This window comes from Microplitis demolitor, chromosome 2, assembly GCF_026212275.2.
Source record: "Microplitis demolitor isolate Queensland-Clemson2020A chromosome 2, iyMicDemo2.1a, whole genome shotgun sequence".
In the NCBI taxonomy this organism is placed as follows: domain Eukaryota; kingdom Metazoa; phylum Arthropoda; class Insecta; order Hymenoptera; family Braconidae; genus Microplitis; species Microplitis demolitor.
The window spans coordinates 15,360,956-15,381,934 of NC_068546.1; the positions used below are offsets into that span (position 1 = coordinate 15,360,956).

At 30.0% G+C, this 20,979-nt stretch overlaps 1 protein-coding gene across 1 annotated transcript in view; it reads right to left on the reverse strand.

The window, feature by feature from the left end:
* Positions 1-20,979, reverse strand: part of LOC103579904 (uncharacterized) — a 442,473-nt gene that overhangs the window by 1,641 nt on the left and 419,853 nt on the right. The window lies entirely within an intron of this gene.

The following is a 20,979-nucleotide window of genomic DNA, read 5'->3' on the forward strand; positions in this document are numbered from 1 at the left end:
GTAAATTTTTTAACTCTATTTATTTTAAAACACATTTCTATTTCAATATATTTTGTATTCATCAATATTAATATAATATTAAATAATAAAAACAACGAAATTTAATATTTAACGTAATAAGGAACATAGTTGTAATGAGTAAAAATAATATCTATAATATAAAAATGAATCGCAAAATGTGTTGGTAAGCGCATAACTCAACAACGCCTGGACCAATTTGGCCAATTCTTTTTTTAAAATGTTCGTTGAAGTCCAAGGATGGTTCTTACGGCGAGAAAAAATCGAATAATTGTCGGGAAAACCCTTAAAACAGCACTTTTCTTTTTCACATACAAACGTTTTCTAACTAAAACGTAGAATCAATTTGAGCTTTATTGCTATTATGTAAAGTTCATATTAAATTACAAGCACTCACTGTTATCTAAGAAATGTAGATGTATTCCTAACGTCAAAAAGTTCAAGATAAATTGAGAAAAATATAGATAGCCCGAACTGGGAATCGAACTCAGACCATGTCGGTATCGTACCGAGTGCTCTACCAGTTGAGCTATCCGGCACTATACTATATTCCGTTCAATTTGATTTATAACTTATTGAGCCACACCATCCATCGTACGGTATTACATCAATTTTATATAGTGGGAACTTAAACAGAGTTGATTTTTTTATTTTGCTCTACAATCGATTGAGGCAGTATGAAGTCTGCCGGGTCAGCTAGTATAAAATATATTTTTTATTTATTTGTGCTTATCCCAAATATTAGCATTTATTATTTTTTCTGATGGTTCAAAGTTTATAATATCTTTAGATAAAATGTTTTTAGTGACTAGTGAAAATTTTAAAGTTTTTGAACTTAATCAATTACGATAATCTGATTTAGTGTTTTTTAGATCACTAAAAAGTATTTCTATAAATACATTTGAGAAAGGCAATACTAGTTACATATTTATAACAATTTTTAGGCTTATAAATTTTAAATCACCAATAGCATTAGTTAGTTCGAAAATTTTTTGACAATAAATTTCAGCCGCTAAATTTATACTTATATTGCATTCATCTTAATTTAATAAAGCGTGTTCTTTCTATTCGTGATCAAGCATTTGCAAAAATTTTAAATCAAGGAGAGCGGGAATTCTTTTCAAATCAATATCTAAACTTTTTAGCTATAGGTCTTAGCAGTTTTTGGCTCAATTATATTTATAAATTCAAATAGCTTATCTTCAAAAGGAAATTTTTTTTTTATAATTGTCACAGCCTCAGTATAGAAACTAAAAATATTCTTTTTAAACTCATCAACTTCAATTTTTGATGATGGTTCTTTTTTAATTAATTGGACTAAAGTTTTATTTGCAGCTGTTTCGTCATAAATTTCGTGAAGAGGTACAAAGATTTTTGAATCCGTATGATTTAGATTAATCCTTCGTAGGTAGCGTGTCTTTTTCGAACTAAGTCGGTCGCATGGTGAGCGCTCCACGGCCGTGTTAAAAGGTACGCGCTGTTGCCAAATGTAACCAAATAGTATTTTTTTGTGAGATAAAAATATTTTTTCAATGTTTTATTCTTAAATGTAATTTTACTTTCATATTTTATCATTAATTTAATTGAATAATAAAATTTTTTTTCATGTTATTTTTATTTTATCACATGTGATGTTATTAAATTTAACATCTAGTACCAGATTGTAAAATTACAATTAAATTCAATCTTTGATTAAAAAAATTGATTCAAAAAAAAGATTAAAAAAAAAATAATTAAAAAAATTGGCATTCATTGTTTATTTTTCAATTTGTTTATTTGAAAATTGTAGTAAAACAGATTGAAATAGTGGCGGTAACGACATTTGGCAACAGCGCAGTTAGAAAATCTCCTGGAGGCTCACTCGCACCGGGTGGCATAGCGCCGCCCGGTTCCGAAAATTACTTATTTTTATTACTTTGTATATATTTTTATGTTTATCAATAACGTCACAATTTTCAGAAAGGTTATAAGAATGCACTTAATTTTTTTCAATATTATCAATGAACTGAATTTCAAGAAAAAATGAAAATCAAAAAAATTTCAAACACCCACAACTTCCAAACTAATCGACCGATTGGGCTCATCTTCGAACTTGATCAAGGTAATCGTCCAATAAATAAGTATATAAAATTTCATTAAGATCCGTTAAGAATTGCGGGAGCTATCGTGATGACAAGGCACGTTATATTGTATATTGTATATATATATATATATATATATACATATATATATATATATATATATATATATATATATATATATATATATATGCATACATGCATACATACATACATAAATTTTTGAGCGGATGGTATTTTTTGACTCTACGATGTAAAATAAGACATATAGTGACAAAATTCTGTGATAATTCGATCATGAGACCCATTACAATAGGCTGATTTCTAAAGGAATCTACCTATAAATTTTACAGACTGTTTTATAAATTGTTTTGCAGTTTTTATGAATAGTCTTACATTGTTTGGTCGTATCTAAACTATTTTACAAAATATTATAATTCAAACACCCGCACAGCTTGATATTCACTCAAAAATTGTCATTCGATGAAATTTTTTAGAACTCAATTGTATAAAATTTTATACAATTATATAACAATTTTTCGACCGAATATATAAATATGTATGATAATATATAAAATAACATAATAATGTATATTTATATAGAAAAATTTATTTAAATATATGATTGTATATATTTATATAGAAGAAATTAGGAAGATTTATATAATTATATATAAATATATATTGTTATATAAGACTATATATAAATTTATTCAACTCATGCGCGCTATTCACGTTTTATCATGCCTAAAATCCGAACCCTAAATGGCCGTTTACCGACTGGTGAAAAATTATTTGTCGAAACGCAATAAAGATGTTTACTATCCCGGCCGTTGTGACGTAATAAAAGTAAACGTAACTATCTTTCGGGCTATAACTAAATATTGGGTAATCACAACTTCCTGTTATTACCCATTGAGCAGCCAAGATCGTGATGCCGAATGTTTTAACGTGGAGTTGAAACTTTGACATTGAATTTGAATTTCCGGTAAATTAAATCAACATCCCTATAATTTTGTCATTCTTAATATTATAAGTTTTTTTTTTCAACATGTCACCAAACAACTATTTAGACTTCGCCTTTTAAGCAATTAATGAAACGTAAATAGCACACGTGAGTTGGATAAAATTATGGGCGCAACATGTAAGATAAATCATAATCCGTCATCCGCGATGTGTTAGCACTCGTCTCCGGTGCACAGTATGCACTCGCTTCGCTCGTGCCTGCGCACCTACGACTCGCTAACACATTATGAATAACTTACCCTACTAGTTATACCAATAACTATTATATAATTATATGTATTTATATATAATTTCATAAAATTATAGATAATTTTAAATAATAATATATGATTATATCTTATTATATAAAATTTTTTTTCCTGGGTTCAAGGTTATTTTGTCGAGATTATTTTGTCCAAAGGTAACCGGTCGCGGCGCCGTCTTTCTTTCAATGTCTATCAATTCGGAACTCAGTGACACGACCTTTGACTCGATAACAAATCACTCGCGACAAAATACCCGTAAACCAAAACACCCTTATCAAAACAACCGCAATTTAAAACACCCACCACACGGTGTGACGCTTTTTGGGACCAAAACAATTCATCCCGAAAATCAATTAAAATATAACAGGGGTAATCTAAAATAAATTGGTTTTAATTGTAAATTGATATTTGAATTTGAATTTGATTCGACTGCGCTCTCGGCCCACGCATCTCCGTTGTCCCCACGCCGTCGATGATCGATAACCTGGGACTTTACTAATTTATCGATGCATTTGGCCGTGCGACGAATGGGTGCTTTGCGAGGGCCCCGAGTCCCGCCATTTCTAGAAATTTAAATTTGGGGAAATTTTGGACGGTACGAGCCTGTCATGGGATTGAGAGTGGGGAGCTGCTGGCTTCGCGGCGCACCGAGAAGCACTCGAGCGTCACTCACTGCCTAGAGCTGCAAATAACCAGTCATATTTTAAGCAGAATTAAAACTAAATTTTAAAAAAAAGGAAGACAACTTGATGGTGAGTCGTAAAGACCCCGCATTCGTGGAGAATAAATTAAATTACGGTGAGTCTCAGTCTGACCCCGGACTATATTAAAAAATCCACGTTCAGGATCAGTAACAAATTTCGCTGAGTTTAGCAACCGCGTAATTTATTTAAAATATTAATTGGCAGCAGCAGGAGAAAGAAGGTTGGAAGCCAACAGCACCCAACAGCCTTCTTTGAGAGCGGCGTCCTCCTCCCACCACATGGCGTCGTCATTTTCACCAGCGACTACTTCGGTAAATTTTGAAGTCTTTTGGTTTAATTAATTTGTTCAAACCTCTCTAAAAATTATTTTAAGGGAATAACATAAATTGTTAATTATATATATAAAAATTTACGAGATAAGATTTATTGGTTTTCGCGGCGTGGGTTCGAGAGCGTTCGGACGTCACTTTGTATAAGTGTCTGGGTTTGTTTTACTAGGTAGCGTCATAATTAAAATTTTCTCAGTTGAGTCTAGTGACCACTGATTAAATAATTGATAATTAACATTTAAGTTTAGTAAACTCTAGTCGGTATTTTTCTAGAGGTACTGAGTCCCAAAGACCGTTCTCTAGGAGGTGCCAGAGGTTTAGTTTGAAAGTGACCGTGGTGCTGAGTCTCACCGACCGCATCACTGGAAACTTTATTAAATAGAATTTAATTAAAATAAAATTTAGGCTAAAAGACAACCTAGAACTTAAGACGTTATTTAAGAACTTAAAGTTGTGGATAGACTGTGTGTGAATATGAGTTAATTTATTTATTGCCTCGCCAGCAAACTTATTGTATATTAAGGAGAAAATTATTTGTTATTATGAATTAAGGAAATATTGTATTAAATTTAAACACAGTTTAAAATACGTAAATATTGTCGGGAATTTAAAAATTTTATATTAACCAAATAGATATATCCGTTGCCAAAGAGATGTTGTAAATAAATTTTGAATATTTTATTAAAATCATATTTATTAAAATAATTATTCTCAATCGATTAGTGACGCTGAGTCTCACCGACCGCTCATTAAGGGGTTGATAAAAACCTAACTCTGCAGCTGTGTGGTCCAGTCACGATAAGGAAATTTTCGAATTCGACCTTGAGATTTTCATTCCTCTCTGCTTTGTTTGCCTTGCACACGATACTGAGAGATCGTGCAACTTACTCTCAGTGGCGCCCTTAGAATTTTTTAATTCAAAAGGTGTCCAAATCGTGACCTCGTAAGCCTCGTCGTCAAGACCACGGAAGACGAGGGGTACCCGGTTATAAAAAAAAAAACTAAGAAAAGAGAAAAAAATATTTTTGTTTTTTTTTTCTTTTTCGTAAAAAAAGAGTATCTCCATAAGGGAGTCCAGGGGTGAAGCCTCGGTAGGGTTCAGAGACCTAGTGCCACTTTTGACATTTTTTTATGAGTGGGTATATTATTTTAATTGCACACATACAAAATTTGTATTTGATTACAATAATTTTTGTTAGTATATTATCTGAAAGTATATTAATTGTAGATATTTTGGCTTGCGAGTATTTTATCACGGGTATTTTGGTTTGCGGGTGTTCTGTTGCCGGTAATTTGTTTTCTGGTCAAATGTTCCGTAACCATTAATTCCCTTGTTAATTTCTTTTGTGAAAAAAGGACACATCTAAGGGATCCAGAGGCAACGCCCCGGTAGGGTTAAGGGGCAAAGCCTTATAAAAAATAGAATAAAATTAGTTGCCTAATGGAAAACATTAGATGTTTACATCCGTTTATTTTTTGGTCTATTTTTGCTGATTTATATTCTCTGAATCTATTTATTCCGGGTCTATTTTTTCCGGGATCCCGCTTCACTGGGCATTTCATAATGTTGGATGACTTTATATTTTTTGTAGATTTCATGGAAATCTAACTATTATATTTGTCTTCATGATGGAATTTTCGGAAAGTTTTGCTACCTTTAAACTTAGTTTGACAAGCTGAGTCGGGAAATACATTTGATTCAAACGTTTATACATGGATTTATATATATATATATATATATATATATATATATTGCTAGGGGGTATCTATTTTCTAATAATAAATAGATAATTTAACCGTGTTTCCCCTACATGCCGCTGGATGTAACTTGTTGACCAGGACCAAGCAGCAATGTCCTGGTGCTTATATGATGGAAAGGGCGCCACTTAGTTTTGCAAACAGATAAAAACTAAGAGAATCTTATAACTACCTAGAGACAGAGATGAGGCTCAACTAAGAATTCGTAGGTGTGGGTTGTCCGCGGTGACTTATTATTATAAATAATACATAGATGAAAAATATAGAAGTATACTGAAAGAAATTAATTATAGATTACAATAAAGATGATAGATCATAACCCATACTTTACAGAAAGAAAAGAAATAAAGACAAAAGTTTTAAAGAAATTATTAGGAAATTAATTACTCTCGCGAAGCCAACAGTATACGCATAAATAATTTCAAAGACTTATAATACGCAGTTTCTTCACGCTCGAATTAATTTACGTTACGGCGATCTGTCGACGGCTCGCGTAGACTCTGGCGACGGAGATGACTCTTTGGAGATGATTAGGATTGGCTGCTTCGGCTCCTCTTAGATATTATGGACCCTTCTGCGGTTGCTCCGCCGCAGATGCGACAAGATCCAACCAAGTTGGATTCACCAAGTTATTGGTATGCGTAGTAACGTATACCGGTATTGACAGAGATAGCACTCAGTGACTCGAGTCTATCTCTCGACAATTTTAATTATGTTAAAATTACTATCACCAGCACGTGACTTGCGTCTGATGATCAGTATATATTTATCTCTTAAATAGGAAAACCTCTAGTGTAACAACAGCGCACGTATAGCTTGTCCCTGAGGTTTACTTTTATTATTTAAATATTGAGTAATAATAGCGCACGTGACAATAGTGCCTATTATTCACTCGTATTAATTAATATTGAGTAATATTAGCGCACGCAACAATAGTGCCTATTATTCACTCTTGAATTTATAAAATTGAAATGTTTAAAATAAAAACTCGGTGGAGCAAAACACAACACGTGCTTGCCCTTTAGTGGTCTGTATCTCATTGTCACCTGTAGCGTCTTACGCCGCACGGCCCCTCTCATTTTCCAATTGATCCGAAGATTTCCGATCGTGGTCGACACTGATGCGTTCGGGTGAATTGCAAGTGCGTAGATTTTTAAGTTAACGCGACAAAATTAAAATATGTATCGTGCGTGTTACCGAGCGACGGAAAATAAGAATATTTATTATTATAATTTTATTTACCCTGCAACAATCTATATATATATATAAACAAGGAAGTAAACAAATATATCTATAAAGAGTACAAAAAAAAAAAAAACGAGTGAGCCTTACAGACATAAGGTCACAATAGAAGTGAAACTTTTTTAATAATAAAGTCGGTCTAAATGAAGAAACAAATTAATATAAATGTAAATATAATATATGTAATATTGGCCATTAGATCTTGTCGGATAGTATAGCATCGGCAAAAAATAAATCTCTGAAAACAAAACTAATGTATAACTAGTTTTCTAATAAATGCAAAAATTTAAAAAACAATAAATTGTAAGAAGAAAATTCAATATTTCAAAATATATTTATGTTAATTAAATGTAAAAATATAAATATGAATTGTAAAAATACGGAATTAAAAAAGCCCTAATAAAAAGAATCTCTAGATTTGTAAACCACTAAAAAAAAAAAAACATGGTCACTATTTAAAAATTTGTAAATAATTTTTGTGTATATTGAAAATATTTATAATTAAAAAGAACTAAAGTAAAAAGTTGATAAAAAGTAATTACTATAAATAAAGATATAACTGAACATGTATATAAAAAAAATTATGTAAAATGAACACCTCTATAAATAAAAGATCTATAAGAAATTAACTGTTTTTGAACATTTCTGTAAAATATGATAATATCTATAATCAAATTTGATTTGATATTATATTTTATAGAGATTTTCAAAAAGAATTAATTTTTTATAGATATTTTATTTATCGAGATGTTCACTTTTACTTAATTTTCTTATATACATGTTTAGTTATGCGAATGTTTGTTTTTAGAATTTTTATTTTTATAGCATTTTTTTTTGTTCTCTTTAAAATTACATACTTTCGTTTATTTATTTATTCAATTAAAGAAAATATTTTAGATATATTTAAATGATTTTATACCTTTATAATTACAGTTATTTTTAATTTTTTATGTTTTCATTTATTACAATTAAATTTTATACAGTAATTTATATGGAGGTGTATCTTTATTTATAGAAATTAGTGTTTATTAACTTTTTAATTTAGTTCTTTTTAATTATAGATATTTTCAAGAACACACAAAAATTCTTTACAAATTTTTTAATACTGACCATATTTTTTTAGTGACTTATTTTACTATACATGTTTATAATTTTACATTCAATTAATATGCATATATTTTTACATTTAGTAGAAAACTAGTTATACATATTTTGATTTTCAGAGATTTTTTTTTCCCGAAGCTATACTACCCGACAAGAGCTAATGGCCAATATTATATATATATATATATATATATATATATATATATATATATATATATATATATATATGGCCGATATTATATATATATATATATATATATATATATATATATATATATATATATATATATATATAAATAAATATATATATATATATTTATATATGAATAACGTGGTTAAATTACGACGCATGCGCACTAAACTCGTCCATTTTACTCGACTCTTCTCACCTCCCCCCATTCATTAAAATATATAAGGCTTGCTATACAAGTAATTCCTCTTCTCACCTATGCTAAACTTCCACTCAATGTTTCTCCTCTGGCGCTACCTCCTCTTTTCCGCCTCAAATCGTTCAATTTTGGCCTCCATAAAGAAGTTTCATTTCAAAAATTAAAATAAATATTGAGATATACATAGGGGAAGGGACGGGGACAAACGGGGTAGGGTGAGCGAAACGGGGTACCCCCAAAAATTTTATTTTTTGAATGTTTTTTAAATATTCTAAAATCACTTTTGTGAATATGATTGAGCATTATTTTGAATTTTTTATTGTTAAATTTTTTCAAAAATCAAGTGTCAGTCAAAAAATATTAATGACTTTTGATATATGATAACATCTAGTCTAACTTTTTATTTTTTTCCTTTGCATCGTGTAAAATGTAATTGTTTGCTATATAAATTACTTAGAAAAAAAATCAATTTAATCAAACTTATTTAATATCTAACAATTATCTTCTCTCACCTTTTTCAGGAAGTACCCAATTTTCCCTCATAAATAAAATTTTTTTTTGATGAACTAATTGAATGTGTAATCGTAACTTTTTTTGTTGATGTATTTGATGCCTGCCCCTCGGGTCATCAGCACTTACTTTGTTCGTGTCGCAAATGCTGGTGCAGGCATCAATACACGCTAAAACAATGTTATATAATCTATACAAGTTTGCATTTGTCGACGTACTTTCGACCGGGCATAAAGAAAAATAGTATACTATTTTATGTACATATATATTAGGGTGCTTCGTTTCCGGCGATAGTATTTTTTTTGTTGCTCATCAAGCAAAATATTGTTTTTTATGCTAAAACAAAAAATTTTGCCCCGTTTGAGCTCTGAATTCCAATCTTAAGTATCTTCCATTTGATTTCCAAGATTTCCCATTTAAAATACATGTAAATTAAATTACTTTATTTGTAATTTTCTAATACTTAGCTGCGTTTTATGATATCGACGCGGTTTGGTCGCAAATTGTAGGGCATTTGGTGTTCTTCAAAAGTGCCGATAGTATTTTAGCTGTTATTCCAGCTGTTTCATTGATGTCCGCTGAGGAAGTCATTTTTCGTATCAAATTGACATTTATTGGCTTGCAGAACGTAAACCAATGAATGCACACCAAAAATATAAATGAGAATTTCATAGGAAATTTTATTCCCTTCAAAAAAAGCCTTATAAGTCTAGTCGCTAAAGTCCATAGTTTCCGAGTTTTAGGAGTTTTAACAATTTAAAAAATATAACATTAAAAAAAAATGACACTTGCTATTTTATTTTTTAAATTATTAAAACTCCTATAAATCGGAAACTATAGACTTTAGCGGCTTGAATTATAGGGCTTTTTTTGAAGGGAACAAAATTTCCTATGAAATTCTCATTTACATTTTTGATGTGCATTCATTGGTTTACGTTCTGCAAGCCAATAAACGTCAATTTGATACGAAAAATGACTTCCTCAGCGGACATCAGTGAAACGGCTGGAATTACAGCTAAGGTACTATGGGCACTTTTGAATAACACCAAATGGCTTACAATTTGCGACCAAAACCACGTCGATATCATAAAACGCAGCTGAGTATTAAAAAGTCAAGAAAAAAGTAATTTAATTTACGTGTATTTTAAATGGGAAATCTTGGAAATCAAATAGAAAGTACTTAGGATTGGAATTAAGAGCTCAAACTGGGCAGGAATTTTTGTTTTAGCATAAAAAATAATATTTTGCTTGATGAGCAACAAAAAAAATGCTTTCGCCGGAACGAAGTACCCTAATATACATATATATATATATATATATATATATATATATATTAGGGTTTTCCAAAAAAAATAGATGATTTTTTTTTTGACTCACTCGAAAAATTGGTTGCTCAGCCCTAAAAAAAAATTCAGTCAAAATTTCAGCCCTTAACTTTAATTTTAAGAGGTCCATTATCAAGTTCAGAGTTTGCCCATTTAAATAACATGGGAAAACTTTTTTTTTGCATTATTTATAGCTGCAAACTGTGAAGACTTTTTTTTTTGGACATTATTGATCAGTGAACCTTCTTAAGCAATAAATTGTCTATAAATATGTCCAAAGAATCAAATTTTTGTCCTCAATATTTCGTATATTAATGACGTTAGAATATGCGAATTTTACAAAAATTCGTTATTTTTACTTTTGGAGACTAAACTGTTGGTTGTACATAAGAAAGTTAAATAGTAATTTTGTGGTACATTTGATTTTCTACAAAATTGTTGCTACGAACTTTTTTATTTAATCAACACTTCAATAGTTATGAGGTCTTGAAGTTTCCTTATTTTAATTATTTACTGATAATAATTAAAATACTGACTATAGAAAAAAAAGTTTAGTCGTAATTTTGCAGTAAAAATAATCTTCTACAAGACTGGCCACTAAGAATTTTTTTGTACGAAAACAGTTCAGTAGTTATGAGCTCTGGAAGTCTTATTATTTCAATTATTCACTTATACAAATTGATATATTGACTATAAAATGAAGTTGAGTGGTGATTTTGCAGTACATTTGAGTTTTTACCAAATTTTCTTTATGAAATTTTCTGTATGATGAACAGTTCAACAGTTACAAGCGCTTGAAGTTTCATTATTTTAATTATTTACTTATCACAATTAAAGTATTGAGTATAGAGACAATAGTTAATTACAAATTCGGTAAAAAATTCAATACACTACAAATATACGCGGAAAATTTTATCCTCAACAGCTCTATACATTTAACCTCCAAAAGCCTCAATTATAGATTTACTTAAATTATCCGTTGAAACTATTATCTGTTGAAAATAATTTGAATCAAGAACTTTAGTACTATTTTAAATTTATAAAAAAACTCGTAAAATGTCTATCTTATCATTAACAGTCCAATATTTATTTACTTTTTCTAAACCTTAATGACGAAAGTCTAATAAATAAATTTTTTTTTGTTTTAAATAAAAGCTAGTAGCTGATTCTTTGATAAATTTAAATTTGAATTTATCAACCACACTGAGAAATTTGTTATTTTCGAAATTTAAATCAACTTATCTAGCCCTGATAAAACAACTGAATCCAACCGAATTCAAAATTTTAATAATGTTATATTCTGTCGAATTTTGCAAAACAGAATTCAACTGAATTGAAAATTTGAATTTGAATTAAACAGAATGAAACCGATTTAAAAATTTCAAATTCGTTTCAATTCAGTTTAATTCGGGTTCAGACCCAGAAATTGGACAATTATTTTCGCATCAATCAGAATTAAACAGAATGGAATTTTTTAAATTCGTTTTAATTTGGACGAATTCTGGTTTTCCTGCCGAATTAGACAGAATTCATTTTTAATTTAGGTACCGAATTAACATAACTTATCTGAATTAAGTGGAATTAAAAATTTAATTCTGTTTAATTCAATCGAATTCAGTTGTTTAATCGGGGAGAATAATTTAGAAGTCTTAGTGAGTGAAAAATGGAAAAATTACATACAGCTGTAAATTAACTTATTAACATCATTCATTTTCACACCACTTAAAACTTGTATATCATAAAAAATAAAGTCGCAATGTATTTTACCTTATTTCATTTAAATGATTGTTTTTTACTGTCTGTCGGATTAATTTTAAATAACATCAATATTAGAGCTCATAGTTATTTAACAAATATATAGTTGTTGTTTTCAAAAATTTTATAATAAAGATGATGCTTTTCATCTACAATTAATGTTCATCATACAGAAAATTTCATCAAGAAAATTTGGCAGAAACTCAAATGTACTGCAAAATCACCACTCAACTTCATTTTATAGTCAATATTTCAATTTGTATAAGTGAATAATTGAAATAATAAGGCTTCCAGAGCTCATAACTACTGAACTGTTTTCGTACAAAAAAATTCTTAGTGGCCAGTCTTGTAGAAGATTATTTTTACTGCAAAATTACGACTAAACTTTTTTTTCTATAGTCAGTATTTTAATTACTATCAGCAAATAATTAAAATAAGGAAACTTCAAGAGCTCATAACTATTGAACTGTTGATTAAATAAAAAAGTTCGTAGCAACAATTTTGTAGAAAATCAAACGTACTACAAAATTACTATTTAACTTTTTTATGTACAACGACAGTTTGGTCTCCAGAAGTAAAAATAACAAATTTTTGTAAAATTCGCATATTCTAACGTCATTAATATACGAAATATTGAGGACACAGATTTGATTCTTTGGACTTATTTATAGACAATTTATTGCTTAAGAAGGTTCACTGATCAATAATGTCCAAAAAAAAAGTCTTCACAGTTTGCAGCCATAAATAATGTAAAAAAAAAAGTTTTCCTATGTTATTTAAATGGGAAAACTTTGAAATCGATGATGGACCTCTTGAAATTAAAGTTAAGGGCTGAAATTTTGACTGAATTTTTTGTAGGTCTAAGCAACCAATTTTCGAGTGAGAGTCAAAAAAAAAATTCTTGATTTTTTTTGGAACACACTAATATACATATATATTAGGGTGTGCAATTTCGAGGTGACTTTTTTTTTCAACAAAAAAACAGGCTGAAAACTCTCAGGATGGTGAAAAAAGAAGCTTGTTGAAAGTGGAGCACTTAATATTAATATGTAGAGGTGCCTATTTCTAATTTACCATGTCCCATTTAAAGAACATTGAAAAAAAAAAAATTATATTTTTTTATTTTTCTAGTTCTGCATTCGCGGCTCATATGAATAAATCCATAGCATAATTCTATAGAGATTTTAATGCTCTACAAAAGGGTCTCTTATCATTTTTTGATAAATCCATCCATTCAAAAGTTATTAGAGCTGGAATTCAAATCTATAATAAATTTCCAGATCTTTTTACTTTTCCAGCAAAACTATCAGACTTATCAAAAAATGTCATAGAATTTTTTTTATAGACAATTTCATTTCCTACAAATTATTTTCAATAAAGTTTTTTTGAAATTTTGCATTGTTTTCTAGTTATTTTCATTTTAAAGCCAAGCTCGTAAAAATAATAGTCTACTCATCTATTCTGAGAATTTTACATTAAAATGAAAATAACTAGAATACAATGAGGAATTTTAAAAATACTTAATCAAAAATAATTTGTAGGAAATAAAATTTTCTATAAAAAAGATTCTATGACATTTTTTGATAAGTCTGATAGTTTTACTGAAAAAGTAAAAAGATCTGGAAATTTATTATAGATTTGAGTTCCAGCTCTAATAACGTTTGAATTGATAGATTTATCAAAAAATGATAAGAGACCTTTTTTGTAGAGCGTTAAATTCTCTATAGGATTGTGCTATGGACTTATTTATATGAGGTGCGAATGCAGAGCTAGAAAAATAAAAATATAAAATATTTTTTTCCCATGTTATATAAATGGGAAATGGAAGATTAGAAATAGGCAGCTCTAAATATTAATATTAAGAGCTCAGCTTTTAACAGGCTTCTCTTCTTAGCTTCCTGCGAGTTTTCAGCCTGTTTCTTTGTTGATTGAGCCAACGGCTCGGGTGGCAATTTTACATGCGGGAGAAAATGTCCTACTTTCCTCCCTAGGTGCGCAATTTACTATTTTCGTGATCTCAAGGGAAAAATCGAAGAAAAAAATCTTGACGTTTAACATTTTCTTTATATTTTTAGGGTAATGGTCTACACAAACAAATGAGAACATACTAAAATGGTGATAAATAATTTCATTCTTTCCTAAAAACGATCAAGAAAGATGAAAATAGAAAAATGAAGTAATTTGTGTATTATTGAGCCATATAAAATATGATCAACTTCGGTGGCCTATAACTATGAAATTATATTAAAACAAAAAAATTTCCCTATGTTATTTATTGGAAACGAGGCCCTCGTTTAAGGCAGATCTATACTTGATATAATAATTTTTTTCTAATATGGGAATTTTTTTAATACCCACAAAAGCTCTTGGGACCCTATGTAAAAAGAAAGTGTTAAAAAAAGCACCCTAATATATACCCATACCAAGCATTAAAGAAACAGAAAAATTGTAGAAATTTTTTTGTGATTATTGCAAGGCTTAATCCCTTTTAAAATTTTATTTATTTCTATAATACTTTATTTATATTTTAGACTGGTTCTATTTATAAACTCAAGTATTTTGTACTTTCGTTAAAATATTTTATGTCTTAAAGAATTGGTATTTTTTTTTTTTCGCTTTATTATTTTCGTCTACTGTTGCTATACAAGCAATCAGTGTCGTACTAACAAAATTAAAATATTGACCCTACTGCCTCCACGTATTTTATTCAACGCTCTTTTTCCCGCGTTATTATTATTATTTTTTTTTTTTTTTCAACTTTCCTCACTCACTCACCAGCAAATTTTGTTTTTGTATAATAAAAAAGAATTATTACAAAATTTTATTTTTTCAATTTACCAACTTTAATTTTTAATTTTTGATGACTCTACTTTATAAATTTGAAAATTTTAACTCTGCATGATAAGGAAATTATTACGTTGGGCGCCAAGTATAACTAGGTACCCCTCGACTTCCGTGGTCTTGACGACGAGGCTTACGAGGTCACAATTTGGACACCTTTTGAACTCAAAAGTTCTAAGGGCGCCACTGAGAGTAAGTCGCACGACCTCTCAGTATCGTGTGCAAGGCAAAACAAAGCAGAGAGAAATGAAAATCTCAAGGACAAGTTCGAAAATTTCCTTATCGTGGCTGGACCACACAGCTGCAGAGTTAGGTTCTTATTTTTACGGAATCAATCACTTAATGAGCGGTTGGTAAGACTCAGCGTCATTAATCGATTGAGAATAATTATTTTAATAAAATATCCAAAGTTTATTTATAATATTTCTGTGTCAACGGATATACTTTCTAGTTTATTATAAAATTCTGATTTCCCGACAATATTTACGTATTTAAAATTTTTACTTACTTTTAAATTTAATATAAAATTTCTTTAAGTATAATAACAATTTTTTTTTTTTAATATACAAATTTCTTTAATTATAATAGCAATTATTATCCCCTTAATATACAACAATTTTGCTAGCGAGGAAAAAAATTATTTCAGTTCACGCTCGCATACAAATTATCCGCAATTTTAAAGTCTTAATTACGCCTGAAGTTCTGGGCTGTCTTTATTCCCTGGGTTTTATCTTATTTAAATTTTATCCTAATAAATTTTCCCACAAAGTTCCCAGTGATTCGGTCGGTGAGACTCAGCACCAAGGTCACTTTCGAAACTAAGGTTCCAGCACCTTCTAGAGAACGGTCGGTAGGACTCAGTACCTCCAGAAGAATACCGGCTAAATTTAATTAAATTTAAATATCACGATTTTTCATTATTAACTAATTAATCAGTGGTCGCTAGACTCAACTGAAAAATTTTCTAATATTTCACTACCTGATAAAAACAAGCCCAGACACTTATACAAAATGGCGACCGAACGCTCTCGAACCCACGCTGCGAAAACCGATAAATTTTTATTTCACTTATTTATAAAATATTCAATATAAATAAATATTAACTATTGAAAAAAATAAAAGAAATAAATCTTTTAAGATGGTCTTCATAGATTTACCGATGTTTCCAATGGTATTACTGCCGACGCCATGTGGTGGGAGGAGGGACACCGCCCGAGCTGGCTGACGCTGACTATTTTTTCCACGTTCTTTCTCCTGCTGCCAATTTGTAAAAAAATTTTTTCTTATTAATTACGCGGTTGCAAAACTCAGCGCAATCTTTTATATAAAGTTTTACAATAGCCACAGCGTGGATTTGTAAAAAGGAATTCGGGGTCAGAGTTAGACTCACCGGTAAACTCGAGACGTATCAAAGCACGGGGTCTTTTCGACTCACCGTGAATCTTCGTTGTATGATCTTTTTTTTTTTTTTTTGAATAAATGCCAAAAACTCACTTGTGACGACAATGTAATTTTTATGGGGTCCCACGGCTCACCATAAATTTTGAAATGTAGTTTTATTAAAATTTTTTTTCTTTTTTTTTTATTAGAGATAGAAAATAGCGGACTACTGTGGCAACTGATTATTCGCCGCTCTCGGCAGTGAGTGCGTCTCTTGTGCCTCTCGGCGCGCCGCGAAGCCGGCAGCTCCCCACTCTCAATCTTATGTCAGGCTCGTACCATCCACACCTTTTCCAAATTTTAATTTCTAAAAACGGCGGGACTCGGGGCCCCGTAGGATACCCATTCGTCGCACGGCCAAGCGTACCAATGAATTAATAGAGCCCCATTTTATCAATCGTCGACGGTGTGGGGACAACGGAAATGCGTGGGCCGAGAGCGCAGTCGAATCAAATTCAAATTTAATTACTAATTTACAAATAAAATTAATTTATTTTGAATTATCCCTGTCATATCTGTAAATATTGTTGAGAAGACTAATGGTGCTAGGTACGTTTTTAACATAATGTGCCCCCAATAACCCTGTAAATTTTTATATTGATCTATTGAACCTTTATTCGAGTTTGATCAATCAAATTTTTGTTAAACAATTTAAGGAACAAGTTTTGTTCCGCTGAATGTTTAACCATCATCAAAATGAAAAAAAAAATTTTTCGACTTTTCATCCATTTTTGCGTAGGTTACTTAGTAAATGTGAGGGAAACAAAAAAAAAATTGAAACTTGATATTTGTGTTCGAAATTTTTTTTTTTAAATCAGCTTGGCAGTCTGTAATCAGTACAGGGAAAGCGGGCCAAATGACGATACGCATCTGACAATAAGACTTACAGGCTAAATACGACAGATAAATAAAACAAAAGAAATTCCGCACTTAAAAAGAAATAACAATGAATTTATTTACGTCATAACGTGTCGATAGTAATAACATAGCATTTCCTTGCTGGTTAAACAACATTAACAATTGTTCAACTTTGAATCCTCGCGATTTATCAACATAATAAACTAACAATCGATCGCTACACAAAAAAAACGCTTGGTCGACATAATAATATTTATCATTGGTCGGATTGATCACAAAATTGACAATTGTTTGAACTGCCAACTTGGCAATATTATTAGCCGCATTCGGCAATATTCACGCATTCAAGATCACTGTCCATATGTTTTTGAATTTATTTATAAACTTTTTACTGAGAAAATTCAAAAAAAAAAAAAAAAAATTAAAATAATGCTGTTAAGCGGGAAAGAATATGTGGTTACATACACATATGGGACTATATACGTGGAAATAATATTCTCTTCACTTTTTGTACGCAAATATTAGGGTGCGTCATTTCAGAGCAACATTTTTTTTTTTTTAAGTGCATGTGGAAAAAATCATAGTTCAATACAAAAAAAAAATTTTCGCACAAGAAAAAAAATTCTATGTCGATTACAGACCCAGTTCATTGAAAAATTCGATTTTCCCATTTAAATAGCACAGGAAAAATTTTTTTTTAGCATTGAATATTGTTAACTCTTTGACAAATCAATAGATCGAATAGACTAATAGTTATTGTTGTAGGAAATTGAACGCTCTACAAAAAAGGTTTCTTATCATTTTCCGATAAATCCACCTGTTCAAAAGTTATTGGAGCTCTAAGTAAAGTTGAAGATCTTTTTACTTTTCCGGCGAAACTATCAGACTTATCGCAAAATATTGTAAAATTTTATTTGTTGACAATTTTAATCTCTACAAATTATTATCAGTAAAGTTGTTCCAAATTTCGCATTGTTTTCTATTTATTGTTATTTTATTGACAAGCTCTTGAAAAAGTGGTTCTGATCGATTTCAAGAGCTCGACATTAAAATAAAAATAACTACAAAACAATGCGGAAATCGAAAAAACTTTACTGAGAAAAATTTGTAGAGATTAAAATTGTCAACAAAAAAAATTTCACAACATTTTGCGATAAGTCTGATAGTTTCGCCGGAAAAGTAAAAAGATCTTCAACTTTACTTAGAGCTCCAATAACTTTTGAACAGGTGGATTTATCGGAAAATGATAAGAAACCTTTTTTGTAGAGCGTTCAATTTCCTACAACAATAACTATCAGTCTATTCGATCTATTGATTTGTCAAAGAGTTAACAATATTCAATGCTAAAAAAAAATTTTTCCTGTGTTATTTAAATGGGAAAATCGAATTTTTCAATGAACTGGGTCTGTAATGGACATACAATTTTTTTTCTTGCGCGAAAATTTTTCTTTTGTGTTGAACTATGATTTTTTCCACATGCACTTAAAAAAAAAAAAATGTTGCTCTGAAATGACACACCCTAGTAAATATATATTTAGAAGCTAATAAAACATAAAAAAAGCAACTCTTATAGTTTATAATTTTTTTCATTTTTCCTCTAGTAATTTTGCAAGATAAATATACTTTTTGAATTATCGGTGAATACTGTTATTTTTTTAGGGTAGTGGTATATGTTATGCTTACACTTTTAAACTTTTAGCCCTTAATATTGAAAAATGGTGGAGTAATGAAGTTTTTTCTGAAAAAGCCATTGATGTTGAATTTTTACATACTGTTATGCCTCCGTACATTATTTTCACGGTCACTTCCAAAAGTGCTAACAGTTCTTACGGTTGCTATCGGCCGCATGACTACTTATTGTTTAACTTTTCTCAGAGCGTAATAATATCAGTTGTAGCATCACCTGCAACCGCTGACTGCCGGTAATTAGTTAGAAAGAAAGACCGAAAAAATTAAGAGTAATTACAGAATCATTAATTAAGAATAACTTTGATTTAAATAGGATGAACGTATCATCCCTTAGTTTTTTATAATTAGAAATATTATTATTACAGTTGTAAGACGTTCAAATCAATTTATTATTATTATATTTGTAATACATTGAAAGTCAAGTTTTCTGTGTTATTTCTCAATAAATAAGTGAAATTTTTTAACAATCATAAAATAATCGGTTAGAAGTCTTAAAACACTCATATGTCTTGTACAAATAGGTTTCTTGCCATGGGGTAATGAGTTATCCAATGTAGCCGCTATGTGGCCTGACTGAGGTGTGGCCGCTAAGGAATAACTTGCTCGTCTCACTTTCTCTCCTCATCAGCGTATTTCTCGTACATTTTGAAATCAAAACAAACACAAATAATCAATAACCAGTCATCGACTTGCATACATCACACTCAAACAGTTGGATTTGAGCCTATGCGTCATTTTTATTAACTTTAATACCTGTAATTTACGAGTTTGGACATGTTTTTAATTCGTTGAGATGCATGATAGACCGAGGACAGGACATGATTTTCCACATGTCACAATATATATTAGGGTGACCCAAAAAACTCCGACTATTTTTTTCTTTCGAGTCTCTAATGAAAATTGGTTGGTATAAGATGTTCTTAAAAGCCTCGCCAAAAATGAGATTGCTAAAATATGTTCAAGAGGTCGCTCACATATTTTGAAAATATCGAATATGATTGAAATTCGGATTTTTTGTTCTTAAATTTTTTCGTTTCCGTGACAGTATTAGTTTATACTAGTAAAATCACGACAATGCTGAAAATTTCAGCCCAAAATTAAAATATTTAAACAGCGCTCAAAAATTTTGAATATTAACTGATAATACTTCGAATTAGTTTTTGTATTTTTTCTATAACTCAATTATTGTCATTTCACTAAAATATAACTTTTTAACTAATGAATCAATTTGAATGGTTCTTGCAGCAATCGAAAGAGCTTGTTGGCCATCAACTTTCCTGTCGATTTCAGATCATTTGATCAAATAGACTCAAAAATATTCGTGAATTACGAAAAACAGAATTTTTTTTTTAGTTTTGTTTTTTTTTTTTATTGTTCAGAAACGAATTGAACGATCAACTCCAAAATCAAATCAGCTCTGAAACTTAATCAGATATGTCGATCGCTGCATTAATCATCTCGATCGATTGATTTGTTGGAGAGATATCGTTGGAGTAAGAAATGGTGAAAAATGTTTTTTTTTCGATTATTTTTGAAGTGACTTATCCAATCAATTCCAAAATCTACTCAGCTCTAGAACTCAATACAACGCGTTGATTGCTACCTCAACCATCTCAATCGGTTAATTCGTTCGAGCAATATTCTTGAAGATATAACTGGTAAATAACT